This window comes from Venturia canescens, chromosome 4, assembly GCF_019457755.1.
Source record: "Venturia canescens isolate UGA chromosome 4, ASM1945775v1, whole genome shotgun sequence".
Classification (NCBI taxonomy): domain Eukaryota; kingdom Metazoa; phylum Arthropoda; class Insecta; order Hymenoptera; family Ichneumonidae; genus Venturia; species Venturia canescens.
In genome coordinates, this window is record NC_057424.1 from 20,666,727 (window position 1) to 20,693,973 (window position 27,247).

At 41.6% G+C, this 27,247-nt stretch overlaps 1 protein-coding gene across 1 annotated transcript in view; it reads right to left on the reverse strand.

The window, feature by feature from the left end:
* Nucleotides 1-27,247, reverse strand: part of LOC122409253 (uncharacterized) — a 270,883-nt gene that overhangs the window by 41,707 nt on the left and 201,929 nt on the right. The window lies entirely within an intron of this gene.

Here is a 27,247-nt window from a genome sequence, read left to right on the forward strand (position 1 = left end):
ACAGCGGCCGGTCTGCTGTTCTCTGTGGTCCTGTGCCAGTCTCCTGGGTTCGCTCTACTTCCGTGGAAATTTCTGTGTGTAAAAAAATGTTACGAGGTAAAGTCGATCGTACCAGAGGGTAGTCGATTCTCGTATTCTTTATGAACAATTTGCCCTAAATTTTCAACTTCACAGAATGCTGATTTTGGATAAGGATTTTCGACGATTTTGTAGGCTTTAAAAAGACAGATGACTCTGATTGTAAAGTAAGACCATGTTTGACCTCCGTTCAAGTTGCTGCAGGAGATCGCTTTCCGCTTCCTCGTGCGAGTACAAAGGGACATGATGCAAGTGACTTTTGCTACTGGTGTCGATAATAGCTCGAACGACCACAGACTTCCCTGAACCCCTTTTTACTCATCTCTTCGCTCTGTCTTTCTTCCTGTAGTGTTATCCTAGAGCCCTCTTTCTCTCATCTCTAACATTTTGTCCTTCCATACATTTTTCACCCCCTTCTTGCTTTCTTCTTTTGTTTGATGCCCTGAGAATACGCCGAGAAAGTGAATTTTCTGGCTGCGTGAAGCTGCAAAGTGCAGTGTTAAAAGTGCTCGTTAACTCGGGACGTTCTCACCGTCCTCGGAATCCCTGCGCTATTTTCTTGTTGGCTCACGTGATTCTGTGTTAAAGGTTAAAGTCGTCCTTATACCGATAAGGGCGTTGGACCCTTGTAGGAAAAAAATCGTGGCTTATACGAGCTCCGGAAAACGTAATTTCGTTTTCCATCATAAAAGATTTAGGTTGAAACGAATTTATGGAATTCTCGACAAATGGGAGTTGCAGGATCGTACATTAGAGATTAAAACTACATTCATTGAACGATGCAGAGTCGAATTACCGTTTCAAAGATGGAGACTGCATTGGTAAACAGTTTGGATACTCGGAGGAGGCGGAGGGATTTGGCGAGAAACCGGAAAGGCGAAGTGCAGGTGCAGGTGAGAGTTTGCTGGGTAAAGAGGGTTACTAATCTCGCCGGGGAACCGCGACGTTAATGGCTTTTAACGGCATACCCAGCGCGGATTTTAATGAGATTTATAATTGCTAAACAACACAACTCACCCTTCTTTCCTCGGCTGAACCCTCGTGAAAGAAGGGTGTACAGAAATTTGAGATAAGGGAGTTCAGAAACATTCATTTTAAAATCTTAATACAAATATGCGGAAAAGGAAGGAAGAAAATTATGCAGAAATAATACTAAGGAGGAAAGGCCATCTTCAGTCAAGAAGTGAAATCCAGAGTTGGAAAAATATTGAAAAACGATGAGATACGAGTAGGGAGGCTACCGGAATAAAAAAGAAACATGAAGGCCGAAAGGCAGGAGGATAAAAAGCAGTGAGTAAAAGTCAGATACGTCCAGTTTAGAGAGGAGGCCAGAAAATGGGTACAAAAATCGTCTCAAATCAATCGAACAAAAGGTTAGACCTCTTGAATCTGGAAAAATCTTTGGGTTGAGTGCTCCAGAATTTCATCCCTCTTTGTTCGCTCCAATTCTTTCCGTCTACCGGGTAGCTTATCCGCTTTCATCAAATCCTCCAATCCCTCGATTATGGGATCTTGAAAAATTTTCCATTCACCATTAGGTGTGTTTCAACTTAATATTTTCAAGGGGAATGTTGATACGAAAGCCACAGAAATTCTGCTACTCGCTATGAGAAATAATCGTCATTGCGATCTCGTTGGAAAAAAATTGTTGTTAAATACACAGTTGTTTTTGACTCTTACATTGGGTTATTCCGAACAAACCATTTTTTTTTGTTTCAATACTTTGTAAACAATAACACATTTTTATAATCGACTCCACCGAAACGTATTCATAGACAAAAGTTGAAACACGAATGGAAATTCATTCACTCATATCCCCTTTTGATCTGAGAGCTTAAACCATTGGTGCATGTTACTGTAAATAATTTTATCGCTTTCATGACTGATGAATGCTTCGAAGCATCAAATCCGCTTTCCGCCCACTCACCGTGAAATAAAGATTCACGAACTTTTGATTGTCCGCGCAGTGGGCCATTATTATTATCGCAAAATATGAGTACGAAGTGGTAGAACGAGGAAAATCATTAGACTTTTATTTCCAGATAGGCAGCAATTTGCCTGTCAATTAGTATTTAATGTCGAATGCAGTTATCCAAACGTTCTTGAAACGAGGACAGACGTCGATTTTAAATTTGGCATCAATTTTCAAAACGATTATAAAAATCCTCGTGATTGATTATATCGTGACTTTTCTATATTGAAGGTAGAGCTCTTGGTGAATTTTAAGCGATTTTAAGGCATTTAACGTTGATTATTCAGAAAGAGATTGACTGACCCAGCGCCACTCCCTGGTTAGTTTGATCCTGCAAAAGTTTAGTTCGACTTTGATTAGACGAATGAGCGTCATCGTAGGTTCGATCATTCGCGGAGCTCCCACGAGTCGCCATCTTGTCTCAGGAAAGTTTAATTACCTGTGCAACATCTTGGTGAGTCTCTTGAACGAGCGTATTGGGGGAGTGGCATACGATGTCAGTGGCGGAGCTTGGTACAACGTCGGTAAGATTGTTAAAAAGTTTTCGTGGTCAGTGAGATGGAACCCTCGTTAGATTTGCTTGCGAATGCAACGGCGATGCCATCTGCCATTCCGACCACGAGTGGAAAAGGGGTGCCAAGAAATGGCTCGATTCTTTGAAGTAAACAAAAGACAAACTGGAGAAGACGATAAAATACCAATAATGAAATTGCAGCTGAAGAAAAATGTCGACAAAACCAAGAGGAAAAAAACGTTTCGTCGAAAAGGACGCTCCATGGTGGGGAGTGGGCGGTTAAAGATAAAGACCGACAACGACTTATATACCACCGAGTTTTCACAAAATTTGTATGCTTCTTGGCACGTGCACTCGAGAACATGTTAATAAGGAAAGCGTCTGGGCGAATCGAGGGTTGGGAAGCTCTGGAGAAGGAACAAAAGGGGTTTGACGATGTTTGGAGAGGAACGGGGTGTTCGAAGATGAGTGGAGAGTGCCCGGATCTCATCGTCGTCATGGTCGTTCTCTTCTCACGTACAAATTGGTGGCACGTACTTGAGGCGTCTTCGCGATGCTGTTGGGATATCTTTCAGACTGAGGGCCAGAGTTCACGGTTCCATAGATTCTTCAATGATCAAGGGTTTTTGGCTGGGAGGTCGAGCGTGGGAGCCAACGAAGACTTGACTCTGGCACCTGCATTTGCATGGGCGGACGAACGGTGCGGTCGAGTAATGAAGGTGATAATAAATTTTCACTTCGTGCCGGATGCGGTGAAGAATGAAGGACTTAAGATGGATCTGGCTGGTGACGTATCGTTATCGCAGGGGAAGTAGTCGGGTATGAGATGAGGAGGTTGTTGGAGCGTTGATTCAATTTATGCGCAGAGATCTTGCCAACGTTGAAGGTAGAAAAAATTCCTGATTTTCGATTCGAAAACGGACAAATTGGTCAAACGGCCTTCGACGTAAATGCAAGCTTCGTAGATTTATGAATCGACTTGCTGCCATTATTTTCACCCCTTTTCCAATGATCAATCGAACCCACTGAGCTGGCATTTTCTCTATCACACCCACTCGCCTTGTCCGTTTGCTCTATCAGGCATGCCGTCCAATCGCAGCATGAATGTTCGACGAAAGGGTATCAGGGTCTGTGGGAAGGTGGATATATTAATACACAGACCTAACCTGGGCTACCAGCACCATTCGTTATAATACTCGATGATATAGGACTTTATAGCGTTGCTGAGCTCGTGGAAATTCGAATTTGCTGCTGCTGCTGCTGCTGCTGCTGCAGTTGCACAGGTTTGAAGGGGTGTGGACACGAGCAAGGTATTAGAAGTAAAGTGGGATGCCATTGCTAGTAGGCAATGGCAGAAGAGCGCGATTCGAGATCCGAACGGTGCATAAATCGCCGGAGAGAAAGAGGAACAGAGGGACAGAGAGGGGAAGAGAGAGAGCGAGAAACGGCGGGGGGGGGGGGGGGGGGGGAGCGAAAGCTCGGAACGAGAGTCTGGGACATTGGAAGTGAATGGAAGAGGATAGGAGGAAGCTCCTGAAGCGATGGAGGAGAGGAGAAGGGAATTGCGCTGTGTGCGAAAGCGTGCGCATAATGGCTTTCCAATGTACCCGGAGACCTGGTACTTCCGTCTACGTTGGGCCTCGTGGCCTATCCGGGCATTACTGGATTCTCCTCTTGGTTTCGTCCCTACCATTACATCGTACATCTATACATAACATTCTCGAGTTCCTGCTGGTGATGCAGTACCTATACATGTCAAATTCAAGAACACAAGCGGAGCATCAAGCATCCTCCCTCCGAATGTCGTTGTGGAATATAAACTCCGCGACGTTGTTGTTGCTGTTCCTGTTGGTGGTGTTCCTTCAATTCGCCCTTGTATAGGTCAACTCACACATACGATTCTGTACATCCGTGTTTCAACATTTTCCGCGAGGACGAGGACACTGCTCCCGGACACCCTTACTCGATCATGGAATATTTAGCTCATCGAGGTGTGATAATGCAGCCGGAAACTAAAATTTACTCCCCGGATAGTCCGGTCTGCGGGTATATGAAACCGTGCATTCGCTCTCTCGTCCATCACGCGGTCAAGTAGTAATCGGTGTTTGTGCTACGCTGCACCTCCTTCCGGGACTCGTACGTTGTGGCTTTATGCTGGTATGTTTCTCTCACTACATTGAGTACCGGCATGTTTGGCTCTTCTTGCGCGCTTTGTACAAATTAGTAGATGATCTTGCACTAATGCGGATTCGCTGCAGTATAAGTACGATTCGGATCTTGGCTTTCTTCAAAGTGTTTGTGCAACTGCGACAATAGCTACACTAATTCCGTTGAAAATTCGTGCTTGCTAATTAATCTTACGATTGTCAAACCACGTCAAGAACACATTATACGCGCGAGTACTATCCGCATCCACAAACAGTCTGCGCGTGCATAATTCAGGCTGAATTGGTCAGGGTGAGGTTGCGGCCGAGTTGCCCCTTTTCCTCTCCTCCCACAACCGAGTCTCTTGAGAGACAATTGTGAGCAAACGGGGATAGATATGTTGGGTGTTAGCATCATGTTGAACGCCGTTGAATGGCGTGGCGCATCGAAGTGACGAGCTTCGTAATCACTTTGGACCAAACTGATCTAGCACGATTGTGTTTGAAATTGCGTAACTGTATCCGATACGCTAGTATACGTAGAGCTGCGTGTTCGAAGATTAATATAACTTGCTCTTTTGTTGATAGCGAATGTCGAAAAAAAAAATCAATAAGAATATAGCGGAGCTGCAGGAGAATGGAGTTCTCTGAAGGCCGGCATTTAAATGTGACGCTGGAAAATTCGGGATTTTTCAAAACCGCCTTGCTTGCTTCGACTGATAACGAATTGAAACTCGCTTGATGAACTTTATACAAATTTCAATGAAAATTAAACGATCACGAAACACCTCCCCTACAAAATTGGTGTTTTTTGATTCACCATAATTTTGCGTAATGTCAAAACGGAGAAAGAACTGTAATAATTCTGATATGGTGCAGAAGTTCAGAAGAAGAGTGACTGTGACAAAAAACGCCAGCGTTTAAAAGCGCCAGGCATATAATCCCCCAGTAGACTTAAAGACAGAACTTTACTGAAAAAATATACCTCTGTATATATACGAAGCTGTATGTCAATCCTTGAGAACGCTTTTCGCCATCTTCGGTTAATCCCAAGATAAAGTTTCACGCTTCGTGCGATAGTTCGCCACTGGCAATATCTCTCCTCTTTCGTCTCGCTCGATCTTTCGCTCTTTTCCAGCCCTCTTCGCCCCCTTTTTTCTTACTTTCTTCTCATTTCTACATTTCCCACTTTTTCCCAGGATCTTCACCACCAATTCTTCCAGCACAACTTCTCGACGAGTTGCACAAGTAGACCAAATTTTTCAACCTCTACCCCAAAACGAAATGACATATTTCATCTATGTAACTATACATTTTCATATGTTCTTCTTCTTTTACACATGAATTTATAACCAGGTGCCAATGGGCTTGATAAATGTACTTGATACGCTAATATTCTACACTCGCAATTCTCACTTCTGCACACGTTGAGCCAGCAGGCGTTTTTCATTACTCCGAATGCGTAAAAAATCATGCTCGGGGATAAAGCTGTAAGTCGAAGGGACTTAACGAGGATTTGTGAACGCAGCATGAATATTGTATCTAATGCAAGGCATATCCTATGCTACTAATAGCTTCCTGTAGTGAGTATACACGTGTAAATAGCTCGGGACATTATACATCTGAGATGGTCGTCCCAGATGCTTAATGGACCACGGAGCACACCCGCGTAGCACCCCCAGGAACCTCTTCTCTCTGTCTCCCTTGGAATCCACCTTCTCATTTGGTCTCTATCGTAACTGGCTGTTGCTGCTTCGTGTATTACAGACGCGATGTTTGCCGACGATGCATTAACGCGAGTTCTGACGGACAACGGATTAATTGTGCAGCTGTGTGCATACACGGAAATCTATTAATTCACGTAATTATTCTAGCAAATATGTGCGTCAAGTTGTTCGATCGCTAATGACAAGTTATATATTTAAATATTAAAGTACACATGACACGTGAAATGTGAGATTACGATAATCGATATGTAACCCGAATCCATCGCGACGGTTATTAAATTTATTGAAGCAGATCTGTATATAATCGTAGGTAATTTATTCTCTGCAAAATGGTCAATTTCGTTAAAATGAATTTGCTGGAAATCGCCACGCGTCTCACGTGACTCGATTCGAACAGCTCGCGTTTGAAAATACGACAATTATCAAAAAATATAGTTTTTTTTTCTACTGTAGTTTTGCGACGATGATTCGTTCACTTGTGAAAAATGATGTGCAGGGTAGCCAATTTGGGGTTACCCGGCGACACTCGGCGTTATGTTCATACAAACGGTGCGGTTTTTTTCTCTTGTACAAAGTTTTGTAAGACCGCACGAATTACTTTCAAGTTCAACGGAGCTTTTCATCTCTCGACGAATGAGAAACTCACGCAACGCACATACTCCTTGGGCAACGTCGTTAATAAATCAGACTTGTGTGCCCACGAAAATTACACTCTTTATCATCCTTTTCAGGGTTTGCTGCTCGGTCCCGGTGTCCTCCAGACTGCCGCTACGTTGGAATACCCTCAACATTGTTATTTTTCCGCACCTACTTTCATCTTTTCGGTCCTTTTTCAACTTCCACAGAGCGCTGCTGCTCTCTGACGATGGCGTCAGGCGGCACTCCTCACGCGACTCACTTCCTCTCGTAATATATTTTGTGCACACTCGTGCGAGAATCTCGCTGTATTTTTATCGAGCTATTATAGTTGGTTGCTTTCTGTGCTTACACCAAGCTCCGGTATAAACGACCTTGTGCTTTTACCATTCGTCGTAGAATTTGTCTCAGCGTATGATTATATTTTTCCTTAGTTTTTATTTTTTCGTAAATCCGCAGAAGACTTATTTCCAATACCGAATAGAAATTCACAGAAATTCAAACTTCCACAATTTTGCGAGTGTCCAGTTATTCAGTAACGCGCACCAGTGCTTCGGACATTCGAGAATAAAGCATCGAATCTAAGATCCACTTTTCACGTCGTCACGGTGTACTGCGCGGGAGAGTCATTAAATCAAAATTCCGTCTCACTGTAACTCCAGAGGGTCATTCGTTCTCGTTCATGAACGAGAGAAGAATAAATCGAACGTTGAAAACAAGGGGGTCAGGAGCAATGGCAATTCCCAGAGAAAATAGTAGTACATGAATTGTAATGTGGACCATTGAAATTGATCTTTCTGACCAACGACAACAGGCGAGGGCTTTTCAGCATCAACATCAAACCGTAAACACACTCGAGAAAGATTTAACCCACCGTGATGATGGCCGGATGCCAACTACAAAGTTTTGTCTTCAATATAATCGCGTGGCTAGCTTAACAAACGTATATGTACCGTTTGTGTACTCGTCTTTCGTACGTATATCGATGGCTCTAACGTTCGAACGATTCAAACTGCATTTTTTTTATCGATACAATGAGCCCTTGTGACTTCTAGATATCGAAGCTCGTAACGCGTTGTTTGCTATCTCATAGAGGAGCTAAACTCACGTTGTTTCAGCTCAAGGGCGTTACGATCTTTTCAGTAGCTTTCGTAAAAAAAACATTCGTACTCGAGCAGGGAGTTTGAATTTGTTTCACGTGCATCAGCGTCCATTCGGCTATGTTGCGAATCCAACGGCACGCCCGGAGTAAAACATGTTATTCCGAATGTTGTAGATTCGTTATGCTGCCATAAAAGTGTCACTAAACTCCCCGTGGCATTGCTCGTAAATGCCAATGTGTGCGCGGGATCTCGTTGTTTTTTTGCCACTTTGGGGAGAAGTTGAAAAAAAAATGGAACCCCCCGGAACTCCATCGAAATAAGCAACTACTGCTTTCGTTGCAAGGAACGTATTGATATTTGCACTCCCGCGGAGTGGCTTTGGATTTTTGTTTAAGTAAACGCAAACATTGAGGATGAATCTTGCCGCGAGCTTTTCGATGCAAAGTTCAAGATTCTTGAGCTCTCAATAAAATAATCAAACGCTATTCATTCTCGCGGTACCGTACACAATGCAATATTCATAAAGCGAAGAAGGAAGCGTGGTTATTGAGCGAACACGAGCAAACCCTTCATGAATTTTGAACTTTATCAGGCGTGTGGCCACCAACTCGTTCGGTCTCGTATTTATTTGCTGAGAAAAATGGTAGAGGGAAGACTCTACGAAAATGCAGATCACTATCGAGAAACAGTCTCGAATGGAGAGAGATTATTGTACACGGGACTTTCTGGCCGCTTTCTCGAAGTCAGTACTCGATTTTTTTGTGAATTTATGTCGTTAATTTAGTTCAGGCTTCTAAAAAGTCAGTCTCAAGTAGCATTGTACAATTTTTGAATAATATGGCCTCGATTCGTGAGCCTGCAATCTTAATAACTTGAATGAAAATTTGAAGACAGCGTTAAAATGTTGTTCTCGAGTTGGTGTCTTTAGTGGAAAAAAATGTTGGCTCTACGGCCAAAAAGTAAGGGCTACGAGTGCTGTTTAATATACATATTGGTCCACAGTTTTCATATATTTCGATCCACTTCATAAACTTTAGGTTCATTTACCTCTGAACGAAAGATCGTCAAATTAGTGGTCTGTGGTAAATGGAAAGCCAGAGAAGATCATCGTGGCTAAGAGGGCTCGATAAGGGAGACGAATTTTGTCAACGTTTTGCGATATCGTCGTCTGTACGAAACAACGAAATTTTCCTCGGTACATAAAATATATCCTTGAGGGAAACAGCCACCCCTATAACCATTTTTGCATCGTCTACTTTGCTCCACCGAATCAGGGTATTCGAGTTTCGCTCAAAAGAGCAAAACCCACTTGAGCTCAAGTTGAAGTTTATTCTTGGCCATATAAACAGCAAGAGGTATCCAGTCATAATTTTCATAAATGGGCACAAGAAATTCAAAAAATAAATGTTCGACGAAGCATGCCCATGTATACGTTAAAATTACTTGAAAATTATTGCAGAATCATAATTCCTTTGGCGAAAATAATCGACTTCAATTTGACTGATTATTTTTTATGGTGATAATTTAGATGTGGAATGAAAGAAAACAAAATTCGTGGCTGGCTCTTTCAAAATCTTCTTCGAGAAAAGCTTATTTTTTATTAACAAAAACTTGGCTATGAGTGCGAGGCTCTTCAATCTATGTTTGAAATGATTGAAGAGCTAAAACTAGAGGAGATCGTTGTACACGACGCCAAACAGAATAAATCCCTGAGGGTCGGAAAATAAGCCTGTAGGTCGAGCGTACACCACTTGAAGTATCATATCCTCGAAATCCACTTGCAAAAGTTTTTTTTTATAATATTTAGGCCAAGGACAGACCAGTGGCTCTCGGCACAGTTCGTTGATTGTAATTATTAATGGTGTAGTCCGCATGAGTTGAGAGGCCTCAACGTGACTCTCATCGACCGTACTGAGTAAAAATGTCATCACAGAATATTATATACATATACGTATTTGAATGTATATAAATATGTGGATATCACTGAGCAACATAGTCGGGGATTTTAATTACACGTGGTTCAAGCATCGACTCGGTTTTCATTCGGAGCCTGTGACCGGAATGGATGCTTTTGACACGATGGGATAAGCAAGAAAGCGTGTGACTCTCTTCCCTCACTCATATGCACACTCGCGCGGCTTCATGACGTTTATCGTATTTCACTTTCTCCCCTAACTTTCGTAATCTAAATATCGTGTCGGAACATTTGACTTTTCCAGGTTTCGTTTTAACTAGTCTGTTAAATTTTGTCTTTGATCGAATTCATCGAAACTGCACTTCCGGTTTTTCCTAAATAGAATCGTTCATCGGTAAACAGCGAAGTCTCTGCGTTCTCATTTATATTGGTTGTTGAAAGTTTTGGATACTCGCACAGAAGCTTTTGTTCAGTTCGAGAATCAGAATCGCAAGAACCTAATTTCATACGAAGAGGCTCCGAAAAATCCGATTCAATTATTCAGCAGCTACTTCACCATCAGGTTTCATTGTCTTGAAAACTTTTCACTCTCAACATAATTTGCTTCAAAGATTTTCGTTTCGAACCCCGTTCGAATCGATCGAGTAATTTTTATATACACTCGTCATCAAGGAACGGACGATAAAATTTTCGCTTCGTGACATGCAGCGTCAGGACATTGTGTCTCGCTTCGTATCATGATGAAGTCAACGCAGGCACAAGTCAAAGTGGAAGAAAACACCGATTGAGAGACGTAAAAGACTACAATCGTGAAATGCGGATGGGCGAAAGACTTTTCAACGAAAAACGAAAAATGTGAGTTTCGTATGGAGTTGGCTATGGACACCTCCGGGAATAAGGCATTGACTTTCTGGCGCACGTTTCCGATAAAACCACATCGGGGGCGAGCCCAGAGCAACTTGGTACGGAGAAGACGATTTGCTCTGTCTCAGGTGCTATCTTTGTGAAACAACAAATCGGTATTCTTTCGAGAGAAAAAAGGAGGATTTACGTGCTGTATTATATATCATACGCTACGTGCACCTTTTTATGCAGTCCTCAGAATCTCGTGTTGTACATGACATGATTGAACACATTATGCAGATCAACCTGCGTGCTTCTTTACGGTCACAAAGCGAAGAAATAGTATGTAAACGTGCAACAATAGAATATTTCGTGATGCTCGGTATCGAATTCCGTTATTCATTCGATATCGGTTTATTTGTTTTTTTTTTTTTTTTTTTTTTTTTCATCAGTTTTTTGCATGCATTCTCCTTGCTCATCGTACAGGATTTTTATATAACAATTTATTTAGCTCGCCGGGGATGAAATAATCAATAAAATCGAAAGATCATTGATGGAAATAAAACCGCACGAAGTTCCACGAAAAAGTGGAGTGAGTACAGTTTCAATGATGAAACAAATGAAACGTTTCCTTCCCCCCCTCTGTTTCAAATAAAGGAATATGCGAGGGTTTGTGAAAATATGAGATCCAAAATTCGAGCTGAGATTGAAAATAGTGTGTTGGCGCGGTTGAGCTTGAGACCGTAACTGCTGGTCAAGCTTGTTAATGGAACGGAAAGGATTTTCGCAAGCACACGCTGTATACGGGGAGGCAACCGATTCATCCGGTGAAAACAAGATTCGCCAAGATGAATGATTCGCCAGGACGGGCGTAATAGAATGAAAACTCGGTCCGAAGCTTTTGGTTGGTTCGTCGAGCTGGTATGGAGGATGTTGGATCCATTAGACCCTCGTTTTACCATCCCTCGTAGTCTCGTGGACAAACGGACCACGATTAATCGTGATCGGAGCAGCTCTTTCAGTGAACGGATCCAGCAGTGGGTTAATAGTCTCGCTAGATGGGCAACTCTATACACGTTTATACACATATATATGCACAGATTCGTATGTATATATGGATATAGAGGACAGAAGCGATTTGCAGAATTGACCTGAACGAGGACCGCATCGAATTTCGATCGCGCATCCAGCCCTAAATGGAGAGTTCATTTTACGTCCTGCACGCTCTCGTCGAATGCTTCGCAATCGTATTATATTCTATCTAAATCATTGAATCAATCAATTGTATGATACGAATGACGTGGAAGAGAAAGGTAGACACGGATGGAGTGTAAAAGAGGGTCTGATTGAATTGAATGCTTCGGATAAAGAATTACGAATTTACTGTATGAACGAACTCAAACAATGTCTAATAATTTTCATGCATGGCTCACTACTTCAGCCATCCACCCAATTGGAAATCTTCAAAGTTCTGGGATTATTTCAGGACGGTTTATAATTTGAAAATGTGATTTTTTTGACGGGTTTTCACTGCGATATTTTTAATGAGAAATTTGTTTTTTTTTCTTCAGAGCTATCTTCGTAATTAGTCGTCCTTATAATAATTTATTATTCGTCAGCGATTACATCAGCTCGCTCTCGGTGTTTTGTTATTTACACTATACACGTTTGCTTGTGAAAGCGTGCATGAGACTCGCGCTATATAAATTTTATGGTGAAAAAACTTCTCAAATACGGAGAGAGTTTTATCGATTAATCACGTCACCGGGGCCTCGGTAAATATCACATTATTTCTATCGCGGCTTATTCTCAGGGATCTCGCACGTTTTGACAACAATGCGAGGGTGCAATCACGAAACTTTCCACGTTTACGCCTCCATCACTCCTCGTCGATGAGAAACCTTTCGTCATTTTTCACACCCCCGTACCAGCATCAATGCCGTACAACCCGCTGGAGCGTTACAGACCATGAATATATATATAAATATATAAGCGTACGTGAGTATGTATAACGGTACGCGCGCGCGCGTGTGTGTGTGTGTGTATGTGTGAGGAGAATATGCGCCGAACGAAAAAGAGAAGAGCGACTCGTCCACGCCAACAATTCGTTCTCCAGCATCCGCCATTCTTCGAATTAACCCGGAAAAAATTGGTGGCAAAAAAGTCGAGAAAAAAAATGAAATCAATGCCCCGGCGGAGCCTGACAACTGGAGTGAAAACCGCGTAACCAGAAACAGCAGTAGCAGCAGTAGAGCGGATGACCTTCAGTCTCGATCAGGCTTCCTCTTTTTTCACGTTTTTTCTTTCCAACCTTCTCTCTCTCTCTCTCTTCAGTTGTTATAATATTTTTTTATTTATTTTTTTATTTTCCTAAAAGTCAACGTCAACGAAGGTTGGTCGGTCATTCGGAAATCTGCATCCTCGTCTACTGGTCTGTTGCTGAAGTGTGCGCACCTTGATGCATCGCCGTAAAATACTTTTCTCTTCGAGTCACCCTGCGGAATTGATTCTGTTGCACCCATCATATTCTCGACGGGCTTGCCTTCCACAAATTCTCGGGTTTGATAGAGGCAAAGTGGGAAATCTGAATTTAAGATTTATTGTCACGAAGGTTGCGAAGTATTCCGGAATAAATATTTGTTTCGTGACGCAATCGAATTGAGGTATCTCGCGCTTGCTAAAACCTCTTCCCGTTTATAAAACGCACAAGATTGCACAGTCATAAATCTATTTGTTATTGAGATGCTCCGATAATGCGAAGTGTAACAAAATGGGATTCAGTGACATAATACGAGGACGAGGTAAGAAAAGAGATTTGATAAAATCAAACGACTTCCTTCCCCTACCCATAAACTCCTTAATAGTCTCCCATAAAAGTGGAACTGGTGCACTTGATCCATCACTATTACTTTCATCTTCAACAACTTCGTGTGTTCGTCCGGGACAAGTACAAAATGACGTTCTTATATCCATGATCCGGTGGTGGCGTTCAGGCGATGCCATTTCGAGGCGTCACGCGGAATGCCCGTGGAAAAATGTCCTCCGAACGATTTCTACTCCCCATTTGTCTTTCTTTTATCGGAAGTTGATTTATTTATTTTTTGTCAAAGCCATACGGAAGAGTTCTTGGTCCTCGGGTATTACACATCGTTGGGATTGCTACGAGCCATTTTGGATCCGAGAGTAACATTCGTATCTGTGTAAACACGGGCGTATATATAGATTTATATACGAATAGGGCAGAGATCCGTGCGGTATGAGGCTTAAACTCTTTCCAATCCCATATATCCGGTGACTTATGGTCGACACGAGAGTGAGAAAGGATCCTCGTACACCAGAACCGGAGAGAGGATATCGAAGAGGCTGTTTCCGTCGGAAAGGTCCTCGATCTCTGATCCAACCGCGCCAGGACGAAAGATTCGTCTCGGGGCTAGTTGAGAGAGTACAAGTTGCACATCGAGCGTACCTTCAAGTTTCCTTTGCTCGTCTTCCCCTCCCTCTCAGCCCCCGAGCTTGCGACAGCTTCACCAACGACGACGACGACGACGACGACGACGACGACAAGAAAGTCTAAGGCGATCGAAGCCACGAATAGCAGTAGAAATGGGATGTCGGAGGGTGGTTTAGTTCGCAGCCTGGTCACGAGATGGTTATAGCCATTGGAAACAGGGGTCGAAGGGCTTCTACCTTGGCAGCAACGTCATGGGACCTCCGTGTTAGTATCTCGACCCGCTGTACGTGTGTGTGGGTGCATGATGCAGTAGCTCAGGGTTGGGCAGATGGCTAACCCCAAGGACTGCATTATGCATCCAGAAGCGTTACGGCGCGCAATGCTATTCCAGCCAAACAGCTAACCACTGAGAGCTACGCTCTGGTTTACAATATAATACGTATGTGACATTTGCAGTATATTATATACATCGGCTATTTACACCCGTGGATTGTTATGCTTTTATGTGAGGGATGCAAGCAGGACGATGTTAGATTTTGGACTGGAACATGGGAGGAAATTCTATGAGCGCGCAACGACAATCGAGTACGACGCTGAAGTTCGCAGCGTTGGACTCCAACGAAATTAACGAAAATAACATTTGTAGTTGACCAATTTTTTATTTCGCGAAAATCATTGGTGTGGAACGAAGAACTAAGAATTGCAGATTAGGCAGGCAACTGAATTGGAGAATTAGCGGAATTGTTGGAGATTTTTTTCAGATCATTTCGTTGGATTCCAACGTTGCAAACTTCAATGTCATAATCAAGTTTATAGTCATAAATGAGGCGTGCTTGCGTGGATGAAAAAATATTTGTAGGCTTATTTTTTTTTATCGCAATTTTAACATCGACATTTTTTCCATATTTCCGGCTCTCGGAACAAGGATTCTGCGATACGATTCAAAAAATATTCCAGTCGTCAGATGATTCGGTTAAGGATTATCGCTCGCATGGCTGCGCGTGTCTTTACATAATTGTTAGAACGTTGTTCACCGAGACAAGAGTAGAGTCTGGAACTAACGGATAGTGGAAAAAACTGTCGAAAGCATATCACGATCTCCTAGAGGCACGGACCCTCATCCACCAGACTGTCCACGAGCAAAGATTCCGACCACTCGAGCACAGGGTAAAGATTTCACGAAAGATTCGATTCGAGAAACGCCGCCTGGGTCTGACCCAGATTGTTCCTGACGTCGTGACGGATCCATCGATGCGGGATTCTCGTCTGAAACCCACCACACATGCTTCCGATATTTCTGGTGTGCTCGGCAGCCTGAAATTTTCCAGGCATGCTCGAGCGTCTTGGTCGACCAGTGAGAATTTTTTACTCGATACTCTTTCACCCCTTTCCTTTCATATTTTTTTCAACCTCAACGAACTTAAACCACCCCATTGATACGAGCTTGGATCGGCCATTTTTGATTCGGATTTTATGGTATTTGTGATACGATCTACACGAGACTGCGACATGAAAATCGTGCTCGATTTCAGCTTCAATCGAAATAACTGCAAACAAATTGACTTGTTAGGAAAAATAAATGTTTTCAATCCTCCGCGTATCTTTTTTTTCTTTCAAATATCCCATTTCTCGTTACAGCAGTCGAACGAACTCATTATTTTTACAAAAATTTTACTCTCCAGCGGCTCCGATATAACCGACCTACGTACAAAAATATCTGTGCTTCGATTAAAAGTTCATTGAAATCCGCCGACGCAGTTACGGCGATCCGACGCTATTCGCGTACCCGAAATCCCACGTTACACATATGCCGTTGGCGTTCCGTTACATATTTCCTAATGATCCCTCACGAATAATGGTGCCAACGAGGTGGAGCGTGGACCGAACGAATACATGATGGATGATCTACCAATCAGGTTTGCTGATCACGTCAAAAGCTTCACCATCATTCTTGTTCATCGTTACTCGCTCTAGAATCCCTCAAGCTTATCATTTCAATGAGCAATTAGTCAGGTGACGTTGATTCATTGAGCTTTTAGAGAAATGGGTACAAATTTGATAAGTGCATGTGATTCGCCAAGAACGATTGGCTACTATATAAACACGGTTAATTGTAAATGCTGGGAAAAATGTAAATGTCCAAAACAATGAAATTATTGAGAAATTAGATTTTTGAAACAAATAATTGCATCTTCCTTCAGGGACGAAAATTCATTTCGTTGATTAATATAATTCATTATTTAGTAATGAGCGTGTTTTCATTCATAGCAAATTAGTAAAATGTTGTTTCAATGGGAAACTTCAATCTTGCCTCTGTTTTCTTTGAAAACGTCCGACTACTGTGGAGTGTTGAGATAATCCGAGAATTTTTAACAAGTTGATGTTCACATCAACCTTTCTGTCATGCTCATTGTAAATTTCAATCAGTTTCTTTTGCAGCTCGGAGTTGTTATAAGAGAATGGAGAAAAGTGTAGGGAGCGTAGAAACGAAAAGAAACAAATAATACACTGTTCGTTTTCTCCTTATTAAAATGCTCGTTTCAACAACTTTGGCCGTTCTTTCATTTTCTTCAGCTAAGAGCAGAAGGAACGGGCGGGATATCAGCCAATAGATGGCCCAGTAAAAGTGGGGTGGACGGGATGGAAATGAGCGAAAGAGAGCTGGATGATGAGCGTTGGAAAGAAAAAGAGAAATAGAAGAAACGGATGAGACTGGGTTTTTCTCCCCACAAAGTTGACCTCGAAGCGTGAAAATTATCTTGCGGATGCTGCGAAACTCGACGAAGCGTACCAATGAGCGGGAAAGCGTTAGCTGTAAAATCCGAGGTTTCTCAATTTTCTCAGTACGTGTGTACAAGTACAAGAGTGAAAGAGAGAAAGAAAGAGCGAGGGAGAAGGAGAAAATGGCTGAAAAAGAGAAAAACATCGTGGAAAGGAATGGCGGATGAAAATATTTTCTTGAATCCCCGGAGCAAGGCTGATGCAGACATTTTATTTTTTTTCTCTCTCTCGTATTTACCTGTCTTTGAAATTCCCTCGATTTTTGCTTTATTTTCTAGGAGCGTTTTTCCTTCTTCATTTTACATTGCCTGTACATTTACCTCATTTACGGAACGTGCGACCAGCATGCACCTGACACTCTTCGCTGCACCATTCAACTAACCAGAGCACTATATGTATAATAAATAAATCGAGACGGCCATTTCCACTGCATTATCCAGGGAAGCATGGCGAGTGCTTATGTATCGATGTTTTAATGCCATTAGAAAAAATTACTGTATTTTCGAGCGAGTTTTCTACTTGCCTTTTCCCATCGGTTTTCTTGAGAAAAAAAAACGAAAATAAAAAACTAAGAGTGTTTATCAAAGCGTGATGCTTGAAAGAGTGTAAAGCTCGAAACCTTTATTGACCGTAAACTCAACATATTTTTGGCGTGCGTTCGAATTAGGCAGTGACTCGTGCGAATTGCTCTCAAACGATGAGTTTAATTAATAGTTCGTGATATATTACTGCTGCATCATAAGACACAAATTTTCGCAAGACTGCGTTTGTATTTGGAGCATCCAAACATCAGGTCCGTCGCCGAAACCCGTTCAATAAATCACAATGGTTCAAAACACTCGAAAGTACGAAGACATCAGTTCGACGCAGCAGCGGAAATGATGGAAAAAAACCCACACACACACAGGCGAATGCGGTCCCGAAGAAGTAAGACGAAGAATCAGCATGTGATACGCTCCAAGGGGAATCGAGTATGTGTGTCCAAGGCGAGGGTGGTACGATCAAAAAACGAGAAGGAAAGAACGAAACCGAGAAATAGCTATACAAAAATCGCTGTGCGGAGAGAAGACGCTCGTAAGAACGAAGGCTTTCGAATAATATATGGAAGTTCACTGTGTGTACCAACTACGATTCTTCATTCCAAAGTTCACAGTGTATATCAGTGAAAAAGTGTACCGACAACGAGGGAGAGACGAAAAAATGTAAAAAAAGGAGAAGAAAAGACAGCAATGCGAAGGGAAAGGTTGAAAGGGTCCATGCGGTAATGTGTGTAGAGGCGAGGGCCACGTGGTCGCTCGCAGTGTATCTGCAAAAGGAAAGCATCAGTAGTAACGGACTCGCATCTTCCGCCACTGTGAAAGGGTCTCGGGCTCTTGTACCATATATCAAAGCTCGTGTCCCACCAAGCGTATATCGCATCTTATCTAGGTCTTTCGCTACAAAAGCGATGAAATAGACGGTAGACATCGGACGAATGGTAAAACACAGCCGACTCCAAACAAACGAAAAAAAGATTGTGTGTCAGAGAGGATAAAAGCTTGGGAGATACGCTGCTTTTCAAGATTGTGGTGTATCATTTCTCTCTGGCGTTTCCTTCATTCATCCGCACATACTTTCCGTTGCAAGCCCTTCTGTGTCAATACGTATGAAAAATCTCTTGTCCCTTCGATTGTTCACTTTTATTCGAAATGATGAAATTCCAGGGGGACTTTTCATGAATATTTAGAAACCAAATGGATTTTGTATCCTCGAATATCCTCGAATCATCGCAGTTTTGTTTATCTATTTTCTCGCGCGTGATATTTCATTGAAAATGTTTGTGACGAGACACAAAAAGTAGTTGAAAAATACCGCACGAAGCTTAACGATTTATTCCCAAAAGTTTTCTCCGCTATCTGCGACAAAAGCACGATGGACGATCCCGAATCTCCTTTTTCTCTCAACAAAAACAAGATTTATTCGTTCTCTTCGATTCTACTATCGCTCTTTTTATTCCTCCCTGTATTTCTAACGTACCCATGTATATACGTACATGAACTCGGTTTGGACCACTCCCCTAATACACACACTCTTAGCTCTCGACATAATTTCTCGAATTCGCAATCTCCTCACGTATTTTCCATCAGACAAACGTTCCGCGAGACAATGCTAGTTCTGCGTGATCTAGAAACTCTTCGAGAGAGCGTGCTCTCGACCAAAAAAAAACTTGTGAGTACCGAGACAAGATAGCGAATGGTATTTTTTTTTTTAAATTATTTTCATACTTTTTTTTCTGGCCTGTTGTATCAATCTGCGGTGTGAAAAGAAAGCGATTAATTTCTCATTCGATTACCGAGTGTATCGCGAGCCAATGAGAACAACACGAGCAAATTGAAGTCTGAATTATCCAAGTGAGAAACAAAATGCGTTCCATACTCTCTCGGAAGTATAAAAATAGAAGAAAAAGAAATATAAAAATATTAAAAAATGTTTAATTTACATGACAAATCGTCACGGTATTTCGTGGAGGTAACGAAGCGTAAGTAGTTCAACAAAATTTAATCCTCATTCGGGATAACAGAAGCAGCATAGCACACCTTTTGAGAACATGATAAGCTTTAAAATGGAGTTGAATTCCCAACGTACAAATTTGAATTCCGGGCTCGGAATATCTTATTCGCGGGAGACAAAGACATTCCGACGAATCTCGATGTTCATGACAACGGGGAAGAATGTATGAATGGTCGTTTTGTAGAAAGTCGTTTTTGGTATGAGATCATGGCAGTTGGTAAAACGCGCAATAATTTGTACCAAACGGAAGTAGAGGAAGTGTCAAAGTACAGTTACAACAAGGGGCCTCTCGCATCGTCTTTTTCATTTTCATACCGCAAAGTATCCTATCTCTTCGCCTCTTACGACAGACCCGATTGCTCTCAGTTAAGCCGATTTCCGACGGCGATACCGAGCGACCTGCTTCCATCGTCATTTGGCCACCGTTCTCTATCCCTCTTTCTCTTTGTCTCCCTTTCCGCACTTGCTATATCTTTTGCTCTTGTCCTCCTCCACGTCCGATTTCATGCTCAAGAGCTAATCCATTTAGGCTAGGAATTAGATGGTCCAGTGAGGGCAATGGTCAGAGACGATGCTGCGCTGATGGAAGAATTAGTTCGCAATATCCCTCTTTACATGAGAGCTATGTGTACGAGTGGATATATCACGGAATTAAGCTCGCCCTCTCGATGTTACAAGCAGGGAAGATTCTCTGTCGACACCCTTTCTATATAAACCATTCCCCTAACGAAATCGTCCTATTTATGCGTATACTATAACGATCTTTACATATACGCGAAATATTATAGAGTATGAGTTGTCTAACAATGTCTCCCATCCTACTCAAGATTCCGAATTCCGCGCAGAACAATATTTATTCATTCACGACCCCGTCTGAACCGTTTCGAACAATAAGCAGTTTCTCCCATACTAAAATGACTCCAAAATTGGATGAAAATCAATTGTCAACGATGTAACCGATGAATCGGTCATATTCTATAAATGGAAACGAAGACCTTGAATCTACTGGATTCGTAAAACATCGGAATTCTCACCATTTGCCAAAATATCATGAAAAAAAACGACCATCTAATTATCATTTTCAGAGTACTTTTTGATTGAGGAAACGAACGATTTGGGTGCCAAGCTCGAGCTCATTGGTCGTGAATTCCTTTTTAAGGCCTACAGTAGAAAATCTGCAGGCGTCGAACGCAAAGCCTCCACATCCGTATACACACAAGCTGAGTATCTGTGAAATGTTAAATCCAAAGTGGAGACTATACCACCACGAACCGTATCGAATATGGGAGTATTAAGCTTCCCTTCTGCGTGCTCGGCTGTTCAGCTACGTCGTTAGTTTCAGACTATAGTGTTATAATATTAGTACACATGCCGTATGTATATGGACACAGATTATGTATACATGCCTACGATATAACCTTTGCCCTTCATGTGACAATGAACGTAATGTGATTAGGGATATCTTCACTGTGCCACTCTATAATAGAGTCGGAGCACACTTAACTAGTTCCTACGTATAGGGATATCCGTGGGTGTTTCATTATATTTATACAGTTATATTCATACGTACTCATTTACAGAGAGGCAAACCCGAAACAATTATGCAAGTTTTCGAGCCTCGAGAGTGTTCGGTGTGACAACTAACGAACGTAACAATCACCGCCGGGCTCGGAACTTCCGTTAATTATACCCAAAATTAGCAATATCGTTAGCATATGAACAATTAAGAAACGCCCTAATTATTTCACCTGCTGAATAATTGTTCGGAGCTAACCAATTCAATTTTTATTATATTCGGGCGCGTTCCTCACAGTCCTGAAAGATTTCAATGAATTTAATTGAAACACGAATGTAGTAGCTCGCGATTGGAGGATTTTTCAAATGACTTTTGTGAATAATTTCATTCGAATGAGAATACGTAGTGGACGATTAATGAGTTGATCGGAAAATTGGAGTAAATAGAAGAAATAATAAATGACTCATCGTAGAGTGCGGATAATTTTTTTTTCAACTCTATATAATTCGGTTTATAAACCGCGGGTAATATCTGCGCATGAAGGATTTAAATAACAAGATTTTTTCTCCGTGCAGTGGATTTATAAAAAAATTAATTTCTACCTCGTTATAAATTCCTGACTCCGGAAGTTCCGCGCTCATTCGTGTGAAAGAAAAAAAAATGACGTGCGAGCGTATGTGTGTGCATGTATTTGTACAGACATATTGCGGTGGACATACAGCTCGCTTTTTGTCGGTGTGTGTGTGTGTGTTTTTCCCTATTCGTCCTTTTTCCTCTTCGTTTCTTCTTTTCTCTCTCTCTCTCTCTTCCTCTTTCTCTTTCATCATTTGATTTCCATCTGTTTGTCTAGCGCAAAGCGACCTACTTTGATTCCAACTTTTTTTATCCATCGATCTGATTTGGATTTTGACCTCGTTTCTGTTTGCAGATTACGATATGGGACATTCAATGTCGTGAAGAAAATCTGATTGATTCGACGCTGCTGAATCATTGCTATCGTTTCATTTCTTCTCCTCTTTCGAAAATGTTCGTATTGCATTTTGTAATCGTTTAACGTCGATTTTTCTGCTCATGGGGCCACAAAAGCTAAGAAAATTGTTGCCAAATGGAACGTCTCAGAATTATGTTGTATTAAATACAACTAATTTCACGAATAAAATGGACCAAAAATCAGCAGATTACAGAAAGCCTTGAATTGGACGCTGCATTTCAGGACTTTCGACGAATTTTTGAGAACTTAACGAGAGGCTAATACTTTTCCTTGTCACAAGTAAACTCCGGTTTTGACTGAGTCGATTTGACTGACAAGACAGAAAAAATGATCGATCTATGTTGTTTCCGTCATCGTGGAATGAAAATTGTATTCGTGATGGAAGATCCCGTGCACAAAGTGAATACACGTGCGTCGTGTCTGCGTCAAAAGTGTACATGAGGTGTGGTCGAAAGCGCGAGCTTTGATGAGAAACATGTCTCTCGTGTATAGTTTTCAGATATCAGGTCACACTTTGAAAAGAATTGTTTGGGCGTACACAGACGATAGGAAAAGGCAATGGATGAAAGAGCGTTTCTGTATTCCGGACATTACTCTTTGCTGCTCGATTCCGTCGTGTCCAACCCCCAGTCTCGACGTGCGATATATCGAAAGATATTTTTCGATTCTTCACCGAACCAAAGAGAAATAACCGTCAACGAGAGAGTTATCAACGGAAAGATAACGTCACACAAAGTAGAGGTACAAATAAATAGAGGAGAGGCAAGTATGCGATTGTGGTGACCCTTTGTCGATTCATTTTCATGGACATATCGAAAAGCGTTCGTGTACCTAAGGCTCGCAAAAATAACGAATCTTTCTCTTTCCTTCATCTCTCGCTTTTCTCTATACTTTACTTCGCCTCTTTCCCGTTCCCGTTGCCACGTTCGCCTTTGAGCTCGTGAAAAAAACCGCACGGTTCAATGTTGCATGATGCTTACCTGCAACAGAAAACGAATGTGCATCATCAATCATCCGGCCTTCATTCTTCCCAGCTTTACACGAATATTCATACGAAATATGTTTCAGTACTTTAAATTTTCTATGTGACCCGGCAAAGCCGAATACTTTCCTGATAAAAAAAACAATATGAATAAAAATAAAACAGAAATTGTTCCCTCAGTGGAAAACTGGAAAATTGGATCGGGCGGTTCAAAATGAATATTGGAAATTCTTCTGCTCGAAACGACTAACGTCTCCAACATATAGTGAACAAAATTCTATTAATAAAAAAAGTAAACAATGAACGATAAAGGTCGTTTCGCACAACCACAAAAATGCGAATAGTCGATACGCATGAGCATATTATTGAAAGAGCAGTCAGCAGGAGAATAATTTGAGTTTTTGAGTAAAAATTGAGTTTTGTAACAATGCACATGAAATACTCGCCCGAGATAATGATGAATAACGATAATAAAAGAATGCGTCTTCAGAAGATGACTAAATTTGGTAAATACAAAGATTCTTTGTGTTTGAATTAGGCACTGTCGAATAGCGGTGAATATTTCGTTGAAGCAAAATCCCCCTCGCAGCCTCGTAAATGGCAATTTCAGTGGCTGCTTTAGCGCAAAATTTGAATGTAATGGTAAAGGCAATGCCAGAGCTGCATTTCCCAGCGTCGAAGTTTCCGTGGCTTGTATTCCGATATTCGAGGAATTCTATGCAAGAAACAAAGGGCTCTAGGAAACGTCAGGTTCATAGAAAAAGCAGGCATTCGGACCAATGCGGAACTCCGAAGAGGCGAATAGCAGGAAGATTTAGAGCGACATTGACAAAAGTCGGACGAGAGTTGCGTGCATAATTTATACTCAAGTATAAAAGGGTCAGCCGTTTATTCAAAAAATTAATCACTTTTTTCGTAGCAACTCTTCGAAGAAATGAAACTCAGAAGGCACCGGAATTTCGATACTTTAGAACCTGCTTCCAGCCTACATTGTGAAACAGTAAAATAAAATGAGGTCATAAATAAATTCTTACACGGAGAAAACAGATTCGTTTTGTATAATGAGGAATATGTTATTTTTTAAAAATTTTCAAAGTGTTTAGACATCGATTACAAACAGCATAGCATTTTTTAAATTTTGCTATTTTTCGTCCCTTGAATTATTCTAAACAGCTTTATGTGGATAGCAAAAAATGATTTAGAACCATATTTCGTTTTGATTTCGATTGTTATTCATCATGTCAGACTATCACTTACTGATAAGTACAAATGTATTGTAAATCACAAATTTTCACTTTCAGCATAGTAAATTCCGTAATAAATACACGAATATATACCAAATACGTGTGACATTTTACCATACATATAGTTTTTTTTCAGGGTTGCCCGAGCATACTTTACGATATAAACATTTGAAGTGACTGAAACATTTTTTACTATGATTAAAGAGAAAAAAACTCTCCGAGTCTTTTGAATCAAAGGTATGGGTATTGGTCTTTTTACTATAGTGGATTAAACAATTCTTATTATTGCTCTTCAAATTAATGCTGCAATCCAGTACGTATATACTGTCCTCACGGTACTGTATTCCGAGTACTTTCCTCTAGAATTTTCGGCATCGTTTTCTCCGTGTATGATTCGAACGAGAATAATTCTTTAATCAGAATTTCCCAACAGGCTCTTTCGAGCTTAATTTACTTTGGAAATCATAAGAGGGTACAAGCACTTTATCACAAAGTCTTAAAAAATACGATTATTCGATGGTTTGCCTTTCTGTTTTTTTCCACAAATGAAACTTGAGCTGACTCATATTTAAAATCTATTCATCTTGCGATCGATTTTCCACTCGTTGGTTTACATTTTTTCATTCACATTATTTTTCTAAAGTTGTCCTACATTGGGCACATTTTTTTCAGTACGTTTGCGCTCATACTTGCACGTGTACTCTTGAACTTCCATTTGCCTAGATTCTTCGGTGGGAGCGCGCAGTGACGGAATGGAGCGCGGAGTTCAAAGAGAGCAAGTTGAAAGATCTTCATCTATGTGTGAAGGTGGCTCGCGCACGTGTGTGGGTGGATGTGTGCATAAATCCGCACGAATTCATACATGCGAATGTCGGGGTGTGTCTTGTTGAAACCGAAAAAGAGCGAATGGGGTGAAACGAAGGGATGGCGAGGTCAAAAGAGAAGAGACAAGTACAAAAGAGAGGCGAGGAAAAAAGCTCAACCAGTCAGTGGCAGGGCCAGTGGGAAATTGTGGGATCCAAAGCCGCGACGTTATTTCCGCAGTTTCGCCGTGCGGTGGCCCAGTAACGGAATTAATTTCAACTTTCACGTTTCCGCCTTTCGCTTTTGTAATCTAACGACCTCGCGTAGGCGATTCTCCTCCCTGTACCCTTTACCAGGTACACGAAATATATACACGCACGTACATGTATATAGACACGTGAGATAAAACGCGATGTAAAAGAGAGTTCTAGACAAGGATTTTTTTTCTGCCAGTTTGAGCACGTAGTAATAGCGCACAATTTGATATCGTGCACTCTCGACGAAAAAACTTTTCACTCTCGTCCACGCTGGCGCCTCTTCACCCCCATAATACCGCTGTGTGGTATAAGAAAAATCTCAACGAGTTTTTCATTATCGTACAACCTGAGAGATGATAAGAATGACTTTATACGAGCTCAACGTTTATGCGAGAAGAAACTTTGTCTTGTTATTGCGTTTAACCGTTTTTCTCCGTCGTCTCTTTCACTCTCATCGTAGTCTCATTATTTTTTTCATTCCTTCTTACCCCTGCGATATTCTATCGCGTCATTCCTTTATCCTCCCATCTCCGATATTGAATAAAAGTTTCGTAAGAAAAGAATATTTTGTCGGCTATCGCCACGAGAAGGGCTGAGTTCGAATGAAACAAAGTATCAGATTGGAGTTCTCGTTACAGCTCCAGTTAACGGAAAATCATTTCATCAGTGAATTCCGTTAATAATACATTTTCATACCTCATCTATTTATTTCTATTTCAGCTGGGGGGGGGGTAAATGATTCATTTGGTTTTAACCTTCACGCCGTTTGTGAATTCATCGTTGCTTCTCAAAGTTGAACAATGAACGGGAAATTCTATGAATACATTCCGATCTGTATGTCCATAAATCCGTCGACATTCCACAATTGCACAATTCATTTGACGCGTGTATGAGTGACAGGTATAAATACAAGTACAAATCATTGCAAAATTATTGAAATTGCGTATCCCGATTGAATTCATGAACCTTTGTATTACAATAAAAGCCGTAAAAAAATAAAATTTTGTTTCACAAATCATCGTATAACGCTATACCCGATGGATAAAACTTGATTTACTTTATGTCGTTCATGACGAAATTGCATGTGACGATGATACCTTTGGTCGAATAAGAATGGCGATGACATACATAGTCGCGTCGCGACAGGTCGAAGAACGTTGTATCGGAAGCTGTAGCACGGAGTACCTCATGAGATTTTGCAACACTGCCTTTCCTATCGCATCCTCTTCTTCTTCCCTTCCTCTTTCTTTCTAGATCCTTTTCGTTTTTTCTTCTTCGTTTCTCTTCATATCTCTCGACCGCTGCTACTGATCGTTGGTTTTCATCCTTTCGCGATATGAGAAAACGGATGCTCTGACTGGTGCTTTCCCCTCCATCGAGAGTGGAGAAAGCTGTGCTTTATGGGCCGCTGGCGTGCCAAACGATGTTTAAAGATCGTGGAAACGGCCCGAGGTACCATCCGCGCTGTGTGTAAGTGTGTGCTTCGCTCTCCTTCCATATATAATCTGCCTTCTTTTTGCAGCTTCTTTCTCTCTTTTTTTCTCTCCGTATTCGCGTTTCTTTTTTATCCCCCTCCCCCGTCTCACGGGAAGCTTTTCTCCAGTTGGGGTTTTCTTCGCATATGTATCGCTCGGGCACGTTGCCGACACCATCGCGGGATGGCGGAGGCAACCGATCGAGCACGAATAACGAATGAATACCTAATGACGCTTTACGATCCAATATGTGCGCCTGCACTG